Source organism: Odontesthes bonariensis, chromosome 11 (assembly GCF_027942865.1).
Source record: "Odontesthes bonariensis isolate fOdoBon6 chromosome 11, fOdoBon6.hap1, whole genome shotgun sequence".
NCBI classification, from domain to species: domain Eukaryota; kingdom Metazoa; phylum Chordata; class Actinopteri; order Atheriniformes; family Atherinopsidae; genus Odontesthes; species Odontesthes bonariensis.
Genome location: NC_134516.1, coordinates 25,917,224 through 25,937,286, shown reverse-complemented (window position 1 = coordinate 25,937,286; position 20,063 = coordinate 25,917,224). Strand labels below are relative to the sequence as shown.

Sequence of the window (20,063 nt, the reverse complement as noted above, 5' to 3'; positions counted from 1 at the left end):
AGGGGGTCAGTTCCGGGGACCCCACATCCACTCGTTTCCCCTGAACTGCCTGCTCTCGCCCTGCAGCTCCGCGGAGTCCCTCCTGATCAAAACGCCGCTCCACCTCTGAGCGCACCAGGTCCAGGGCCTCAAACACTTCTCTCTTCCACAGGCTTTGATGTTCTGCAATATTAGATATAACATCAAATAAACTTCTCTAACCGACCAATACTGTCCATATGGGCTACCTATTTAAGCTGGATCAAACTTATATTTTCCCATTTAAGTTCAAAATCCTGTTATGAATATGGTTTGTTATTTCTGTCATTATTTCTGTCCATATTCTTTTTTGCCTTTAGTTGTCTCATGAAAGTTGCATGAGTGTACGTTCTTAGTCAGTTGATAGGCTAGTGCATACCGTTGTTTGTGTATTATGAATGATTCATTACAGGTTACAGGTACATTAATGTTTAATGAATAGGCCTACATGGATGTACAGTATTGTTAAACTTGTTCGGTTTTTAATGTCATAATCTATGGATAGTGTCAGGTTCAAATACCTAGAAATTCATAAAGATAGAGAGAGAGACGTCAAGGGTTTTTACTCCTGAAGAGAGCTAGTGAGGAGACAGCTCCTTACAATCTCCTAACCACTCTGAAGCTTCTCCATCACGCCTCCTCCATTTTATTCGGAAATGGGTGTGTACAAAAAGCTCTCAAAAGAAGGGAAGGGGGATTCAGTTTCAGGCCGGACCAGACCACATTCCTAACAGTGGAATTTACCACCTTCACACAAATAAGCAAGGCACAACTTTGCTCAAAACTCTTATAAGAAAACAGAGTATATATGGGATAACTATCATAAAATGTATTTACAACTCAACAGATAGATACTTTAAAAGCGTCTGTCCGCAATAAGCTATATGGAAAGTGTTGTCAGGCCCAGGAACTCAGGACGCAGATGCAGGGAGAAGGTTTTCCAATAACAAGCTTTATTGAAAAGCAGAGGATCAATTATCCGAGAGAGAAGAAAATACAGGCTATGGAATTATCTAAATATGCTTCTCCCAAAAATGGAAGAAGTATAACTATAAAAATGATCAAAATAATACTCGCTCCACTATAAGGAGGAAAAACAAAAAGACTATCAAAAGTTATAAGTAACGCTAAATCCCTCCCACTACGGAGGAAAGACTGAGAAGACTATGGTTAGTAATCAACTGAAAAACAGAAAAATAATGAAGAAAACAAAGAATCACTCCACTCGGAGGAAACAAAAGAACTATGAAACATATACTATGGTTTAACCAATCTGTGATATAAAAATGACCAAAACCAAAAACTCTCTCAGAGAAACAGAACAAAGCACAAAGGTTGCTTGGAACAAGGCTGTGACCAGACTTGGGAAGGCCGGAGTGAACGCACGTAGATACTGACGGATACGACCCACTGGCACAAGACAAGGGGGGGCGCAGACTCTTATACACTGGGTTAACAGGGAACAGGTGGAAACATTCATCCGACAATCAGACCGAGACACACGAGGAAGGGCAAGTGACCTGAAACGAGAGTTATAAACTCATTTATCACCAGCTCTATCAGCATGGAGAGAATCCCCTTTTCTCCCAAAAGATCCCCGGTGCTGCTCCTGAGGTGTTTCTGTAAGTTTATCACACCAGCTGGTGAAATGATATGAGTCCCTCTACAGTTGTTGGAGATATCAGCTGAGATTCAAACTAATAGACACATTTTGTGTCTGAAACTGTGAGAGACTGTTCCAGTGGGACTGAAAGCAGATTCAGAGGGTTGTGATGTCTGTGTTTCCACCCAAATGATCTGATAACTGTCAGAGATGCAGCAGTGCTATGAAACCCACTTTAGAAGCTGCAGTTATTGGACACAATGAAAGCTGAGCATCTCTGTGGCTCAGAGGAAAACTGAGCAACAAATGTTGTCAGTCTAAAGCTGAAATACTAAAGAATACTGCTCCTTATGTGGAACAAAGCAAACTCCAGAGAAGCTGGAAGCACCACTGCGACTGAACTTGTGACATCATCACAGTTTACGCAACTTCCTCCAACATCTATGTCTCTTGAGGCCTTTACAAAATATATTTCTGACACTGATTTTTCTGATGAAGTGCTTTGTTTTATTGCCACTTAAATGAAGCAAACAATGCCCTTGTTGTTTAAACTGCACCAGCGTTGATTTATCTCTGTAATGTCTTGTGTTCTGTTCTGGGTGTTCATTCATTACAGATTGTCCAAATAGTGAAATCTAAGTGAAAAGAAGCCCTGATATAAAGCAGAACTATTCATGATAAATGCTCTTAACCTGTTGTAGTTTCAGTGAATGTGATCAACACTCTGCAGCTGGTGTATTTAAGGTGATTTCTATAGTTTCTATAGAATTATTCTATAGTTTATATAAGTTACAAATGAGGATATAACGATGCGGCTAACAGCAAAGCTAACAATAAGCTACATAGAAGGAAAAGCATCAGCCAGGCTCTGTCAGAGGTGACAGTGTAGAAACAGAGTGCAGGCATAGAGGGAAGTACAGGTTAAATGGTAGATTACATTTCTACACCTGAACAGGGACTTGAACCCTGGACCCTGAGATTAAAAGTCTGATGCTCTACCAACTGAGCTATCCAGGCCCTATGAAAGTGTGTCTGAGTGACAGCTGACATCTGAAACACTTCCTGAGTCCAAAGCTGTGACGCTGTTTTCTGAACAAACGCCTGGTTGATGTGAACTTGTGTTGCAGCCACTGAGCATAAAGAAGAAGGCCTTCATGGAGGGAAACAGGGAGTTAAGGAGGAGTGTGAAGAAAAAAGGAAGAGAGCAAGTCGGTGGGAAACCATCTGCAGCAGAACAGTGTGAGGGATGTGTGGTCAGGAATGGAAAAGCTCACAGGCTTTGGGATAATGTGGGATCAGACAGATGGAAGAGTTCAGACAAACTCAGCATGCTGCTGCCTCCTGCTACAGACCTCACATCCTCCATGTACCAACAGCTTCCCTGCCACACCTCAGCACATCTATATGAAACTATCACATCTATAGGAAAATAAACTATGGCCTCATCTGGATACAAACAAAAGAGATGAATGTGGATTTTAGGAGGAGCAGCAGTCAGCTGAACAGCGTCTCCATCCTCGGTGAAGAGGTGGTTGAGGATTACAGATACCTGAGGGTTCACCTGGACAGCAGACTGGACTGGAAATGCAACACTGAGGCTGTCTACAAGATGGGACCTTCAGTAAACTATTCCTATAACTGTATATATGCTAACTGAGTTGGCATGGGTTGGTGCACTAAACACATGTTACAGAGTTTAATATTTCTGCATCTTTTAGTAAAAACAGGAAAGAATGAGTGTATATTTCCAGCCAAATTCCCAATAAAGCTGCTCTCATCCACATATTTTTCTGTTTCTTTGGTCAGACGGCTAAACTGAAAATCAGCCCATTAAGACTACGTGTCAACTCGTGGTCACTTAAAGCATGTCCAGACTGTCGCTCTGCTCTAATAAAATCCTGATTTTGTAACCGCAGCCTCATGTGAGAAAATCCCCCTTCAGGTGACTTAAAGACAACATGTTGGCAGCGATTTCAGCTGCACTTACATGCAGCGTGATGTCCCACAGAGAAAGTTAGAGGCAGCAGAATGCCATGAAGGTTTCCTACACAGTCTATCCCGTGCATGTACGCTGGGACAACATGGTGGTCCAGTTAAATGGACGAGTACACCTGGAACTGAAGCTGGACTTACCTGTGCATGCAAGCGTTCTGAATGTCCTGATCAAGATAAAAATATGTAACATACAGAACAAAAAGCATCCATCTCCAGCTGAAAACATGAAACCTGCAGACTACAAATAAAATGTTCCACTGGGGACACCGACCCAAGTTGGTTATTAGGAGGAAATTTCATAAATATCCTCAAAACCAGTTTTCCTCAGTGTGCAGACTTCAGCTTTTTGTTTTAAGTTTTGAACAAAGAAAATAGACTCAAATGTAACCTCTCTTCAATGCATATTCAGAACTTATTTAAATCTCTTCCAGAAAAACTCTTGTTTTGATCGTTTTCTTTAAAATAAAGATTTTTAAAAAGCTAATTGACCATGTGCTCTGTTTTACATAAAACATCAGTTATAGAGGTAAACACGCAAAGTTAGCATATTGATAGGTTTCAAATATATGTTTCAGTGGCGGCCGTGCTTTGGCTCACTGGGCCTTCAGTGCGGGTTTACCGTCCATTCAGAGTCGCTATTTAAATCCGTCCTGAGTGCCCACATGGATCTGGATCTCACTAACCGTGCTGTATGCCAATAAACACAGAGAGGCAGCTGTTAGAAGACTTTCTTCTGCAGGTTTCCTTCTGATTTATTTATTTTTTAAACACTTATTCAGCAGCAGGATGTTTATTCATCAATTAGCCTACTAATAATGAACTATGAGAGAGATTTCACGTATTGAGAGCAGAATATTCAGAATATTTGATCATTTATATTTATAATTTAATATTTATATATGTAAATAAAATACATAATACTCACAAGAGTTCCTGATTATTATCTATTTATGGACATAACACTGAGATGCTCCATATGTTAGTGCATTGTTGCCAGTTAACTGCAGCCTTGCAGCTTTCAGCAGCAGCTGTTACCGCTGAGCAATCAGTTCCCTCTGCACTGAGGATCATATGAAAGCAGCTCCTGCAGCTTCAGGTTAGTGTCACAGGGCTCTGAACTTTGTGTTAGTGCAGTTTGGCAGGAGCAGGTCCCAGGCAAGCTTTAATTATATTGCAGCAGAATGAGGTGAGTAACTGCTAGTCTATCCCAGTGCTTCTAAGTGGTGGCACTGAACCTCTGCTGCCTTAAATGTCTGAGGCAAGCAGAACCTCATTTGGTGGCAGCATTACACTATGAATATGCAGTTAAGCTCAACAGGACTGGGCATGTTAAGGGGAGGTGGTGGTTGGACCCCACTGGTCTCTAAATGTACTCAGAACTTCATATGAGATGTCCCTGTTTCTGCAGGGTTTTGTGGATTTCTTGTGTGCTGATTGGAAGCATCACCTGCATTCCTGCACAAAGCGGTAAGCTGATCCCAATCAAAGCTCAGCAACTAAAAGCAGTTTAAATTGACTCTGGGTGTAAATGGAAGGCTGATCTTTATTCTCCGTTTCCTCACCCATGTATTCAGTTTATGGACAAGCTCTATCTAAGCCAACGTATCAGAAAGCAGCTGGAACCAGTGGTTCTGCAGCACAGCAGCATGGCGCTCAGGGAGGTCAGTCTGGAGCTCCTGGCAGCAATTACCAGTTTGAAGATGGGAGCTGGAGCCTTTCATCTGACACCAGCGGCGAGGACGAGCCAGTCTTCACTCCTGTGACCGACGAGGATCAAGTCTACGCTTACAAATCTCGGTCCCGCTACAACAAGAAGCGTGTGCTGTTCAGCCAGTTCCGCTACAGCCCAACAGAATCTGAGCCAGACCACGGCAAAACATCTCAGCACAAGGTTCCAGTTCAGAGCGGCTTCTGAGGATCTTTCTGGTGAGGCTCATTTTACTCTGCATGTGTGCTCTCTGTAGCTGCTGCTAGGTGACTGACTTTCTTTGTCTTGCAGATCTGCATATTCTAGAGGCATCGCTGCTGCTGCCGCTTGAATAAATGGCTTTAACTTGAATACCTTGTTGCTCCATCAAATGGCTCCTAGCTGTCTCTGGGTCATCCAGTTGTGGGTTGGAGGGGATAGTTGAGGGCCTGACAGGTTGACATGACTTAATCCTATAAATAAGGTGTTGGCATTAACTTAAGGACAGTTTCTGCTCAAAGGTGAGCTTGTGAGGGTCTTGACGGCTTCAGCTTGGAATGTATTCCCAACTAAAACTGGCTGAAAAGCCAACTGCAGCTCTGACAGCAGTGGGTAAAGGTGTGGCCTTGAGCTCTATCAGAATATTCCACTGCTGCATAGTGTGCTGAGGGGGAAACCTTTCCACTCTGTAGCAGTCCTCACCCTACAGCTCTGGGTAAGGGCAGACCCATCAGATGCTGGGGCCATGTGAAACCTGGACAGTATTTTCTGCAAGTCCATGACCGAGGATGGCTTCATAACTATCTTCTGTGGCTGCAAAGGTCTTGTACTCTGAATACTTGTAATGAAGCTTGTGCTGCACAAATCAAAAGATGTGGCAGCTACTTTAAGTGGCTTGGGAACTAAATTTATAGGCTCAATGTTGTCACTTACTCACTACCTGGAAGTAAGCTGGATCAGGTGCTGGGAGCAAACATCTAGTGGAGGACCCCGTTTGTGACATCTGAAACCCAAAGCTGAGTATTTTTATTAAATCTATACATTACCATTGAGGTTGGGTCATGGAAACTGAAAGGAGCCTCTCGGCCTCAATAGCAGAGCTGTGGCCAGAAGGCCATCATTGCCTATCAGGACAGTAGCATAGGACCTGCTTGTGAATGTTAGCATGTAGGGGAAAAATTAAAGCTGAAGAAAAAGGCCTTTTGTGTTGGGTTGTTCAGGAGGTTGACCTGAAGCAGGTACCAGGTGGCCAAAAGGGCTGCATCATCAGTAGCTGCTCAAGCTAAAATTCAGGGATGGGAAGTATTTGTCATCTGTTCCCATTTCTTTGGTTGCATCTATAAAATAACAGTTTGACATGCATGAAATGGCATTTCTGCAGAAAACAGGTGATTCCCTGAGATGCATCTGGACCTTCAGCTGTTCAATGAAGCCTCATCAGAAATGGTCTCCATGGAAGGGTGGCTGTCAAGAAGCCGTTCTTAAGGAGGGGAAACGGGGAGAAAAGGCTGAGCTGTGCCAAAGGACACAAGAAGTGGACTGAAAATCAGTGGCAACAGGTCTGATGGAGGGATGAATCCTCCCCAGAGCCCGGGGAGGGTTAGAATAAATATATTAAATAAATCAAACCAGTCTCATGGATTCTGTTCATTACATCAGATTTTACAGATCAAACATCTGTTTTGTTCTACATTTGGATGCAAGAAGACGAGCCAGGTGTTGGAATATATTCAGTTAAGTCGTGAGCTGTACAACCACACAGTGGACTGTGCACAAAAGCATTCACTATCCTGTCTGGAACATGAACAAACATGTCTGATTAATACTGGGCATAATGCAACATCAAATGTTCCATCTATATGTGAGAATCAGATGTCTTACCTGGTCGTCCCTACAGCAAGGACACTGCCTGTGGGGACTACTTGCACATCGTCGATATATACTGACATAATTAAAAGAAAAACTTCTGTGGACTTGTTTCCACACTTTAAGTCACTCACATTGTTAACCTGCAGGTTGCAGTTTAATATGAACATGATAAAGTCTGGTCTTTGTTGGATTTTATGAAAGTAATTATGAGGACAGATGATGTGAACTACTGTAACAAATGTTAGTTTTCAGAATTAAAACAACCTGGGGATATAAATATTCTCATTTTCATAAATAAATATGAAGTTCAGGTGTGACAGTCAACATTTTACAGTAAAAAAAGACTTTCTCAGAAACTTAGACCCATATTAAAAAAGAGCATTATTCAAATAGACACATTTTCCCTTTTAAATGAGTTAAAAATGTAACTTTAACTTCAGTGTATTTTCAGTACAGTTCCACCTCACTGATGGCTGGTAAAGCCTCCACAGTACAAAGAACAGAAAACAGTCGCCTACAGACTATAAAGTGCTCAAATGTCACATTTCCCATGTTGGAAGTTTGCTGTGTCACAGGGAGTCTGTGGGAGTCTTTGGTTGTTCTCACAAGGCAACAAGTTTTCAGGAGGAATGATGGAAATCCACAGAAATCGTCAAGACAAATTTGAGAAACACTTCCAGATATGAACAAAATGATGGCACAAGGTGCTTTAAACATTTAACCTCCGTTATGTCCTGTTTAATCAAGTTCATCTGAAATAAATCTAAGATCTCCTCCATATCACTTAATAAAAGAGCAGCTCTGCATCATGTTGTCTCACGTTTCTACATCTCAGCTCAGATATTAATCTGAGCTTTAAACATCTCAGAGTGCGCAGAAGGCAGTTAGCGTGACTTTAGGAAGAATACACCCTCTGCTATGTTCCAAACACATCCATGCTTCTAGATCCTCTGGATGAGAGAGCTGCAGAGCTCCTTATTCCTGCCAAGGAGTCAACATTATTTTAGAGTTATTTCCAGAACTCAGCAGGTTAACTTACTAAGACTCCAGTCTTATGTCACACTGAGCTCAGTTTTTTCCCCTTTAAACCCAACTAGCAGCTCCCACTAGTGAAGTGGACAAGTGATGTGTTGGACCCCAATTTCATGACTGTGACGTCTTTGTGACGTATTAGAACCGAGGTTATGACCTGGAGTCCTTCAGACCAAATCTCTGTCACTCCCCTCACACTCCCCAGCCAGAGATTAGGGGCCCACAGTGATCTGCAGGACTTTGGTCCAGATGTTTAACACCGTATCTGACCAAGCGTAATTCACCTTCTTTAAAACATCCCATGTTCATTCCTCACATGTTGCAACAAACCTTTTTAAATGTCAGAAGTGTTCATTTTCAGAGCTGAATTGAATGCAGCACGATCTGACTGGGTCCCAGGTGAGGTTTATGAGTGTAATTAGAGCAGGTAGAGCACCAATATAAAGTCAGCTGCAGCCTCAGGTGAGTTACAGCACAAATCTTCTCTCAACAGCAGTCACTAGATTGCTGTTTTTGACCAGTTTTATCTGAGTTGTGTTGCTTCTGTTTTGTCTTGTTCAACATGATGTTTAAGGTTTTCTTCAGGTGAGTCTTCATGTTTAATGGTTTAGGTTTTTGTTCTCCTATATACTAAAGTTTCTTTCTTTTCTTTTGAAATCCAAACAGGATTTCCTGGCTTTGTGTCCTGCTCTTCAGCATTGGAACATGTTATCCCCCCCAGAAAAGCAAGTATATCAACATTTAGGTGCAGTTTATATAAAGGCAGCCAACATGGGAAGTTGTTTAGTCTGGATATGCTCAACCCATGATGTTGGTAGGAATGAGAGGGAAGAGGGTCTGCAACTATATTAATCATGCAGCACCAAATCTTACAATATATTAGACTTCAGGTTTAATGACCCACTTGAACTGCAAATACTCCTTTAGCTTTGTTTATTGTTACTAAACATATTGGCAGTGATACAGAGGCTACTGACAACATGACTAACCATGCTGTCATACTTTGCTTCAACTAATTTCTGGGCTCAGGTCAAAACAGTGGGTCCTCTGGCTCTGGTAGTAGCACGTCTGGGTCTGGCTACGGCAGCGGCTCCTCTGGGTCTGGCTACGGCGGCGGCTCCTCTGGGTCTGGCTACGGCGGCGGCTCCTCTGGGTCTGGCTACGGCGGCGGCTCCTCTGGGTCTGGCTACGGCAGCAGCTCCTCTGGGTCTGGCTACGGCAGCGGCTCCTCTGTCTCTGGCTACGGCAGCGGCTCCTCTGTCTCTGGCTACGGCAGCGGCTCCTCTGTCTCTGGCTACGGCAGCGTCTCCTCTGGGTCTGGCTACGGCAGCGTCTCCTCTGGGTCTGGCTACGGCAGCGTCTCCTCTGGGTCTGGCTACGGCAGCGTCTCCTCTGGGTCTGGCTACGGCAGCGTCTCCTCTGGGTCTGGCTACGGCAGCGTCTCCTCTGGGTCTGGCTACGGCAGCGTCTCCTCTGGGTCTGGATACGGCAGCGTCTCCTCTGGGTCTGGCTACGGCAGCGGCTCCTCTGGCTATGGCAGCGGCTCCTCTGGGTCTAATGCTGGCTTTACTGCGCAGGACGCAGACTTTGCTCGTTTCCTTGCTGCCCTAATGAACTTGAAGATCGACAGTTCTTTCCCACAGTCTGTCTGGACCTCCGACCAGATCCCTAAGGACACATCTGAGATGCGCACTGTATACCCTTCATCCCACATCGTCCAGTCCAGCAATGGCTACCAACGAGCCCGCGACTCCAGTTCGTACGCCAAATACTCCCAGGATGCTTTTGACCACGCTGATGCCAAGACTGGGTCTAAAGGGCAGAAGTTGTACTAAGGTAAAGCTGGACTAGTGTCTGAAGTATTGAGACTCCTGTATCAATACTGACCCCTTCTGTTTTCTGCAGGTGACTCTCATGGATACTTCCATGGAGATTCCAACATGTGGCTGAACTCTGGCAAAATAAACTTGACCAATAAAATGAGGTCTGTGTATTGAATACTTGATCTCAAGGTTTGTTTTCACTTCAGAGAGGCTTTGAGTCTTCACCACACCCACTGAGGCTGACTCTGCTTTTGAAGCGCAAACTGAATACTTCTGCTTTAAATTCCACCACTACATGTTTCCTTCTCCTCATGGTTGAATTGCATTACACAAACCCAGATCAAAATAACTTGATGAAGCTCAATACAGTGGCCCTGCTTGACCTTGCACCATGAGGGTGCCTCAGTTAAATCTGCACTCGCTGGCCTTTTCCAAGCTTTTGCATGTGACTCGTTAGCCTATGCTACGTAGCCTTGCCCCTCCTCTGCTTGGCACCACTTGGTGTCTTCTGTGTGCCTCATCAGAGCCATACATCCCTCTTAACCAACTGTCTCGACTTGCCCTCTGTGTGTGCGGCCTTTGTTCATCTCACCTGGGACACCAGCTGGAGGGCTATGACACTGTGCTTCATACAGACTCGGTCCTTAACATGGCATCACATCTTCCCATGTTGGTTTTCATCCTACACAAGACTTAAATATCTCCTGCTTTTGTTTTCCTGATTCTACCACATGTGGAAGATGCCTTTTCAAATTACCTCGAGTGCAAAGCTACATGATCAATTTGCAAAATATTTTTTAACTCCTTCGATTCAGATCACTTGCTATTAAACTAGCAATAGTTGGCACAATGAAACTTTCAAAGTACTCTCCCACAGGCTCTCCAATACGGCCCTCTAGAAAAGGTCTCCAAACAGTTCTAGCAGAGTCTCAGTGAATGGAAGTGTGGAAATTATTAGACCTTTTGCTGACTGGACTGGAGAGCTGTCCAGGGTGTACCCTGACTCTTTCAATTGGCAGCAGGGATAGGCTACAGCAGAGATACTCATTATGCGGCTCCTCAAGCGTTAATTGGTGGCTCGCACTCGCATAGTAGCGTATAACAATACATTTTTTCAAATAACATACAGCGAATACTGCACAGTATTTATTAAGGCTTAATGGTGTTTCCTAAAGGGGGCTCTGTTAAACCTGGCAACGCAGCCCGCTTAAACCACCGTCACACTTGACCGCAGTGCACGCTAGCTCCATTAGTGAGATGCAGGCACAATGGGTCGGTTTTAAATTAAAAAAAGGACAAAAACCATGCTCATCTTGAATGTCTCACTATGATTACAACAAACTACTAATACAACATGAAAGTCAAGGACATGCAAAATGTATTGGCTGTGTTGTTTCCTTTTTTGTGGGATGTTTTATATGTAGAAATGCATATTTGCAAAAGGGGACTTAGTATGTGTTCATAAAAGTGGCTCTTCCCTTGATTTTGCTCTGCCAATGTGGCTCTTGTGAAAAAAATAGTATCACTGGGCTAAAGGCTTCCACTACCCTAAACTGGATACATCGAGTAAAGTAAATGGATGGTAAGATAGTTCTATACTTCTACAGTGAGGAACCTTGGAGTTATTTTTGACCAGAATTTATCATTCAATGCACATATAAAACAGGTTTCTAGGACTGCCTTCTTTCACCAACAAGTTGCCTTTTAAAGCACAATAGTAGGTACAGGATAGGGTTGTCAAATAATATTCTAAATTTGAATAGGTTTTAAAAACAGACAAAGGTAAAATGATTATCAAATGTGGAAAAACATCTGCGCAGCCGCCGTCTGCCTTGAGTCGGCACACTGCATGACGGGGTCAGGGTCAGGTCACAGGAGTCGCACTGTCTGGTAAAGCATCACTGCTGAATGTTGATCACATGAAGATGGCAGAAAGTTCAGAACACAACTCTGCCGCAGACACAACGAAAGTGATTTTAACCCCCAAAAATATATAAAGCCCCACCTGAAAATACTTCAGATTTTGGTCATTTGAGGGAAAAATTTTGGAGCCTTGAGACAAAGTTGCACACGAGCTACAGTTAGCTTATCAGTTGACCACCAGCAACATGAGGTTAATTCTTTAAAATGTTTACCCAAATGGACTTGGCATAACATGAAACAAATTGTTAAATGTTTAAACTTTAATAAACTACCTATACAAGAAGTCAGTTTGTCCCGTTATTGATGTAAAGCTGCCGTTGCCTGGCAGTTTGGCTGATTGAAAGCCCCCAGATGCGCATGCGTCTCATTGACATGTGCAATACAGATGTCTGAAAAATTGGTTTTAGAACGAGTATTCAATCATTTTTAACAGCCCTAGTATATGGATACCCAGCGACAAAAATAGAAATTGTGTTCATTATCCACTGGCTTGCCATTACTTTAGCATGCCATTGGCAGGATTTGGGGGGGAAAAAAAAAAAAAAAAAAAAAACCCAGACAAGGTCATCATATGACAAGACTGCCAAAGACAGCACTGGCTGTGGCTTAACTGCAGAAGAATATTTAAGGAGTATCCAGCCAAGTATTTCAAGCACAATGTTGGCATGGCAAGCCTTCAGGTTGGCTACCGTGCACTCAGCAACCTATAGAAGGGGTTGTGTCTGGCTGCCATGTACAGGTGTAGAGAAATGGCTGTAAAGGATGCTGTAGCTGATCGCTATATTCAATTGAGCAACTATTTAACACTTCCATAGCAATTCCTCTCAAGATGCAGAGCTTTGAGAAGCCATGTTTGAAACCAAAAGCAGAACGTCCGAGTCAAATATGACAGGTGATGCCTGCCATTGACCTTGAACCCAGATGGTGTTCACATGCCATTGTTTCCCTTAGTCAATCATTCTGAAGCAAGATCATTTGACAAGATTTTATTCAAAGGCTAAAAAGAATCTTATGCCATTGGATTCAGCTTTCCAATCTGAAACAGAACCAGATTAGTTAGAGCATTGAGATAAAGACATTTGCAGGTACCACTCAACATACCCTCTGCACATCATGGTCAGCTCTAGCGGGCACTTGGGAAGAACTTTTTCTGCTGCCCAGAACCATGGCTGTCAGTAATATGCTCCTTCAAGTAGTGGACGTCCTGAAAGTAGTCTTTGCCCTTCTCATGCTGCTGGCTGAAGGTGCTGTAGGTTCCAGAGGGGTACAAGCCGTACAAAAGCCTGTAGTCAAAGTTAGGAGATCCACCCACACCAAAGCGTGGCACCAGTACGGTTGCGGATCCCGGTCCAGACCCTTGGCGGTCATCCGGGTAGCCGAATTCCTCCGTCTGCTGCTGGTAATTCCCGAGTTCAGCTTCCTTGGTGACACTGGAGGTCTCCCCTGACTGGAGGACAGGGCCAGGTGGTGACAGAGGGGCTGCAGGGAGAACGTCAGTGAGGCTGAGGGCTTGGGCTGACGCATCCTCAAAGACTGAGGGAGCAATAGCCCACTGGGTTTCTGTGTGGAGACATTTCACAATTAGTCCTTTTCACAGCAGAAGTTCTGAAAGCACAGAGTCTTAACATCAGTTTCTTAGGATGTAAAGTTAAAAGCCCCAACCCCCTCTAGAGACTTTGAGCTTTTAATGAAAAGTACAGGTGCAATGCACAGGTTTCCCTTTGGTGACCCAGTAAGGCCGCTTAAAGTGAAGGGCCTTTCCTCCAAGTAGAAAGTAGCCATTATTACACACCTGAGCATCATTTTGTGTTTTAATACACTTCTTAATTTTTTTTAATTCAAACTAAACACGGCAGGTTTCTGCTTCAGAATAGAGCTAGGCAAGATTTGCTAGTGGCTACATGAAAACGCACAGACACCTTTAGGCTTCCAAACATATTTTGGGCCATCTACACTCCAAGCAGAAGATTTACCTTGTGGTCCAGATTGGGCAGCTCCAGGTTGCAGAGCGCCAGCGTCAGATCCTACGTCAACAGGCACATAAGTGACAGTAGAGTATCCTGTTGCAGGCAGGCCAGAGCTCAAGCTGCTCAATGCTGGACCCGTCTGAACAGCCTGTGGGACACCAGAAGCTTGCACAGCCATTTGCACGGGCACAACGGAGCCAGAGCTGCTGAATCTTGGGTCTGCCTGAAGAGCACCTTGGACAAGGCCAGGAGCTTGGACAAAACCGGGAGCTTGGACAAAACCGGGAGCTTGGACAACCAGCTGCGTTGGCACAAATGAGCCATAGCCACTGAGTCTTGGGTCTGCCTGAAGAACAGGTTGACTTTGACCAGAGACCAGCACAGGTGTTGCCATATAAACGCCACTGGAAGCAGTGTAGGGCACGGTCACCGGGCGGCCAGCGGCTGCTCCCTGGTAAGAGCCAAAATTACCTGCAGCTCTTGTGCCGCTGCTGCTCTGGCCTGCTGATTTTGAACCTGGGTGCATGAGAACAAGTTTAGCAGAAGCTAATTGAAGCAAGCATGTAATGTTTTACCACAACAGATGATAGCACACCTTTAGTGGGAAAACCCCATGTAGCAGCAGTCAACAAGGCAAAGAGGGAAACCCTGAAATTATGTACAACAAAGAGTAAGAATGCAAAATTAATTAATGTTTCCAATCAATCAAAAACTGTAAAAGGCAGCTTGTGCTTATACCTCAGGAAGAACCCAGCAGCTGTCATGGTGAAAACAAGCTATGAGAGGAAACAGCAAGGGTGAAGGTTTATAAATAATGCCACAGACCAGCCCAGACCAATCAAAGCTTAACGTGCTAACAACAGACAGCTGCTTGTGAGGGACTATCAGGACAGGTGGACGCTGGAGGCTCATCTGGTTGCTCTGGTATCAGCCTCATTGTCTCCTCTCGCCTCCACCCTCCTGTCTGTGCTAAAGGCACTTAGTCACTGCCAAATATTTTACTGTCGTAAAATAGCTCTACCCAAATTGTCGTAATTCTCAGATTTTCTATTTCAGTTAAACGTAGAAGCTGGAAATAACATCCTAGATGTTGAGTTTTCACACCGACCCACTGACACATTTAACAAGTTAACTGAGGCCTGTAGAGTCTGAGATGTAGCTCTTATTGGTCCTTTAAAGGAGACATGTTTTGCCCTTTTTGGTACAATTTCCCGAGGTCTTACTGAAATGTCTTATTGGCCAAGTTTTTCCCCCAAAAGTGTATTTTATTTCCTACATGATGCTTTTCTAACTTTAACCCAGTACTTTTAATGTTTTACACCTTTCGACCAAGTAGTTCTGGAAAAAAAGGTGAAAAACGAATGAAGGAAACAACGGTCTCACAGCAGTTCAAAGACTGGTGTCAAACACAAGTCCCGTGTTTAGGAGATGGCTGACTATCCTCTGCATCCTTTTTAATCTCCTGACTTGGTCAGTATTACTTGTTGATAATCCAGCGGTGCAGGATGATGTTTCCTGTTAGTTTTGGCAGAACTGGTGCTCAGCTGCTGGCACAGAGGAATAACTGGCCCAGCAAAGAGCCTCCAACAAATAACCAACCGGATGATCCAGAACTTCCTGCAGCTAAACAAAGAGAAAACAGAGGTCATTGTCAGCTGTTAAAAATCTGAGCCCAGCTTCAGGCTGTGATGTTAAAAAGCACAAACCAAGCAGGAATCTGGGTGTTATTATGGACTCAGAGCTGAGCTTCAGCAGCCAGATCAGCTCAGTTAGGACAGTGTTTCCCAACCTTTTTTGGCCCGAGTACCCCTCACACATACAAAGCGTGCGATGATTCTTCAAAAGTAGAGCAACACAGTGGTTATTACATGAAAATCATTTTATTTAATATCCTTAACTTGAACATAAAATTCTCAGGCTTTCTCTCTCTTTTTTTAACCTCAGTTGAATTCAACATAAAAATAAAAAACATTTTCTTGAAATATAAATAATTAACCAAAATAGCATAAATACTAAATCAAAATAATCTTCCTTTGTTATCTAACTTAAACAAGTAACATTTCTCTTTTTTTTAAGAATACATGAACATAACTAATTTCTCTCTCTTTTTAAGGAGAACTGCGGTATTTTCAACATTAAGCCTCTTTTCTGAGTCGTCTGCAATGTTTTAGTGTCTGCACCGCTTTTTTGAATTTTACTGCTTTATTTGCCTAATTTTGATTCTTCTCAACCTGCCTCAGAATGGCAAGTCATGTGCATGTACAAAAAGGTCCGTAAAAGCACCATAAACGTCCGTTTTCAAAATCATCAACTCACCGGAGTGGTTACTGGTGTGCACTGGTAATCCATATCAAATTTCGTTGCGAAAAGTTGCCTCTGTCGTGTTTTATTTGACATTTTGTACTGGATGTTCGTTGATATTACTCCTCCACCGCTAAGAAAAGAGTTTGAGCATGAACTAGCAGTTCTGCTTTAAGAATACATTAACAGGCCTAACTCATGTAACATTCATCACAAAACAGGAGTCTCCTTCATACCGTTATCCCTATTGATGAGCTTGACATTGACCCATGCTGAGAAGATTTATCTTCTTTAAAATTGTATTAAATAAATAGCATATTACTAAATTCCACAGCGGACATTATTTTGTCCACATATTAAGAGCTTAGGACTAAACACTTTTTTGGGGCTTTTTATGCCTTTAATGCTAGGACAGTTCGAGACACACAGGAAGCAGGGGGCAGAGAGAGGGGGAAGACATGCATCACAGGGTCGAACCGGGGCCAGCTGCAGCGAGGACTGTAGCCTCTGTTCATGGGGCGGCTGCTCAACCCACTACGCCACCGACCGCCCCGGGACTAAACACTTTTGTGTGACGTCTTTAAATAAATAAATAAATCCCTGTGTGCCGCGCAGCCCCTACAGTACCTCTGCGTACCCCTAGGGGTACTCCTAAAATTCACTTTATTTTGAGGCTTTTTCTTCAAACTAAAACCCCACTTTCATAATTACTCAGGACTCTTTGTAAAATGCAAATAAAACCAGAAAGATATGATCTTAGAACTATTAAAAAGTTCTATCTAATTAGAAATAGTGCAAGTTCGGTGCCATCTGTTGGTTTCCTTAGCAAGGAAATAGTTTTTGAATTGCTCTGTATGAATGAATTAGATTATAATTACAATGAATTAAACTCTAATTGGCCTGAATTGAACTTTATTATTGAAGTGCCCTGAGATGACATTTGTTGTAATTGTAATAGTTTATTTTGGCAACATTTTAAACAAACTGACATTATTCTGTCTTGGAAAACACTGCTGGTGGAAAACATGATACTGGCTGCTGAAAAACTGGCAGAAGTGGACCTTCCAACGTGACAGTGACAGGAAGTAATCAGCTGAAGTCGTCCAGAGATTAACAGAGAACACAAATCAACATTCTGGAATCCGGACTTCACTTCCATCCAGAATCTGTGGTTGGAACCACAGACCAGAAGAGACAGAACAGAAGCCTTCACAAAGCTGTGATGTCATCACTGTAGTGACATCACAATCGATGTCATCTCTGATCTTGTTTGACATCACAAAGTTTATACAGGCCAGACATTTTCACTGCTTTTTCACAGTTGGTCAGGAGTTTATCTGAAGAAACACGTCCAGTTTTTGAAGCATATTTGAAAGTCACAGCAAACGGTTTTCACATCGCCTACAAAACACTTAATTACTATCTTAAATAATCATTTTAACAAGCACTTAGAAACAACACTTACTTACTATCTTAAAAAGTCATTTGGATTTTAAGTTCTTAAAAACAACAAGCAAAATGAGTCAAACTAAGAAACCATCTCCTCCACTTCAGTGGTTGCTCGAGGGTTTCTACACGTGTCCCATTACTTTTGGCACTAAGGAAAGTTATGAGGAACCCAGCAACTGTTGGAAAAAGAACAACCCCAGGTCTCTGCTGCAGCTGGGACTCCTCACTCAGAGGATGTCCAGCTCCTGCAGGATCATCTCCAGGCCTCCGTAGTTCCTCCAGTCAAGTGGAAGTTTCCAGTTTCACAAAGCGAGGGGATTCCCTCTAACGCCTCTGCTGCCGACGGAGATTATGGATCAGAGAAATGACAGAACTCTTACCGACAGAAGAATGACAAGATCAGCTATTTATAGCATGGGATGGATATTCTCAGGACAAAGCTGCTGAAGAAACATTTCTTTCTGACAGGAGAAAAAGACAGAAGAGTGGCAGCAGAGAGCGGCTGCTCCATGACTGAGGAAAAACTAAAGAAGGTGGAAAACTGTTTGACGTGTGAGCGTCATCTCCGTCAAAAGTGTGAGCAGGAGCTCAAGCAGTGCAACCGAGTCCCTGCAGGATTGTGTGAAACTCTGAAAGCAGCTGCAGCAGAAACTGAATATCAGTCAGTTCTGAAAGAGGCAGAGAGCTGGAAAGAGCAACTGAAAGAAAAGAGCCACATTGGTGGAGCGGAACTCTCTCTTTGATTAGCCAGAACTATCGAGAAAAGCCAGGCTTTCTGCGAATCCAGCTCCGTGGAACACCCTTCAGGACTTCCAAAACTTCCAGACTTCCGAACTGGGTTTCAGTTCCTGCTCTTTATTCCTTCATCAGTTTTATGAACCATGTGGCGCTGTGGCTTAGTTGGTCAAAGTGCCTGTCTAGTAAACAGGAGATCCTGGGTTCAAATCCCAGCAGTGCCTGTTGTCCATCAGAGCTAGCTACGACTTAGCATGAGAAACTGGTTGTTAGCAGGGTTCTACTGAATGCTTTGCATTGTTGGTCTTGATCAAATGATGGACCTTTAAATGAGCATCATGGTTATTTTGAGTGTGTTCTTTGGTCAGACTTGATAAAAAAAATTTTTTGAAGTCAGTTAGTTTTGGGAGAGTCTCAGGACCTTGTTTCCTGAAATGGATCCAGTTCCTGCTCTTTATTCTTTCATCAGTTTTATGAACCATGTGGCCCTGTGGCTTAGTTGGTCAAAGTGCCTGTCTAGTGTAAAAATTGGCTTTGTTCTTAGACATTATGAATGAAATAGTCTCAGTACTTTTCCATGATGACCTAAAGTGATCCAGGAGTACGGAAACAAAACAATTGGGAAAGCAAGGGCAGATTCACACGTACACATTGTTTTGGGCTGATCCAGAGAATATGACGAAGCATGTTGGACCTACTCATGTCCAATCATACTCGGTCGAGTGTGAGTCCAACCTATAAGGCTATAAATACAAATGATAACCGGAAGTCGAGGTGCAGTCTGACGGACTTCCTGCGGGATATGATATGCTTTGACGTACTGGTGACCTCTCCTTCCAAGATTAGTTCCGGATCAGAATGCTGAACTGATGTTCAGCCAAGAGGAGAACCGAGCACCAAGCAGTGACAGGATTGGACCAGAAGATACTACACGACATCATAAAAAATTGTATTTGTTCATCTGTTGTATTTCATGTAATCATTAAGCTGATTAATCATTTTGTGGGTATAAATCAACCAATCATTAGTATGATCATTGCCAGTGGGGTGACTCGGCTGTTTGGAGCGGGACCTTAGACTTTGAAAGGTAATGAGTTGGTCGGTCGCCAAGTGGAACTGGGGCCATAGGAGAATTTTTCCCGGTTCAGCCATCGGGTTCTCGCTCCTATTCGCTGCAAACGGTGGACGAGCCTGCTGGTAATGTAATTGCCTCATGCAATGTTTGAGTGTCATTAGGTTTGAAATTATGTGATAATTTTTGATAAATCAGTGTTGTGTGTTGTGATGGTGCTTATGGGGGAGCAAGGCCTTGTGAACCACATAGAGTTTTAGGCCATTATGAACAAAGAGTCCAAACAGAGGATGGGTTCGGGGCCACATACACACAATACATATAGCAAAATATTATTTTCTACATATAATCTATTAAGAAATGTGCTCATTTGCGGAGTTATTATCAGTTGAGTGAGGAAGGTTTTAAACTTACTAGAAAAGAGTCTCTATTTCTGGAATCTTGATCAATACTCCTGATATAGAAGGTTTTTTGCTAACGCATTAGAATTGTTTTCTACTATTTCCACATGCCTGTGCAATGAAGACTTGCTTGCTGCTGTAATTGCTACAGCAGCACCAACATGGAGATGAATGAATATTGTAGTGGT

The 20,063-nt window shown here is 43.2% G+C and overlaps 2 non-coding genes across 2 annotated transcripts; one reads left to right on the top strand and one right to left on the bottom strand.

Moving 5' to 3' along the window:
- Positions 1 to 2,565: 2,565 nt before the first annotated feature.
- Positions 2,566 to 2,638, bottom strand: trnak-uuu (transfer RNA lysine (anticodon UUU)). Its single transcript has one exon. It is a non-coding gene; the product is annotated as a tRNA-Lys (tRNA).
- Positions 2,639 to 18,552: 15,914 nt separating this feature from the next.
- Positions 18,553 to 18,626, top strand: trnat-agu (transfer RNA threonine (anticodon AGU)). Its single transcript has one exon. It is a non-coding gene; the product is annotated as a tRNA-Thr (tRNA).
- Positions 18,627 to 20,063: the final 1,437 nt, after the last annotated feature.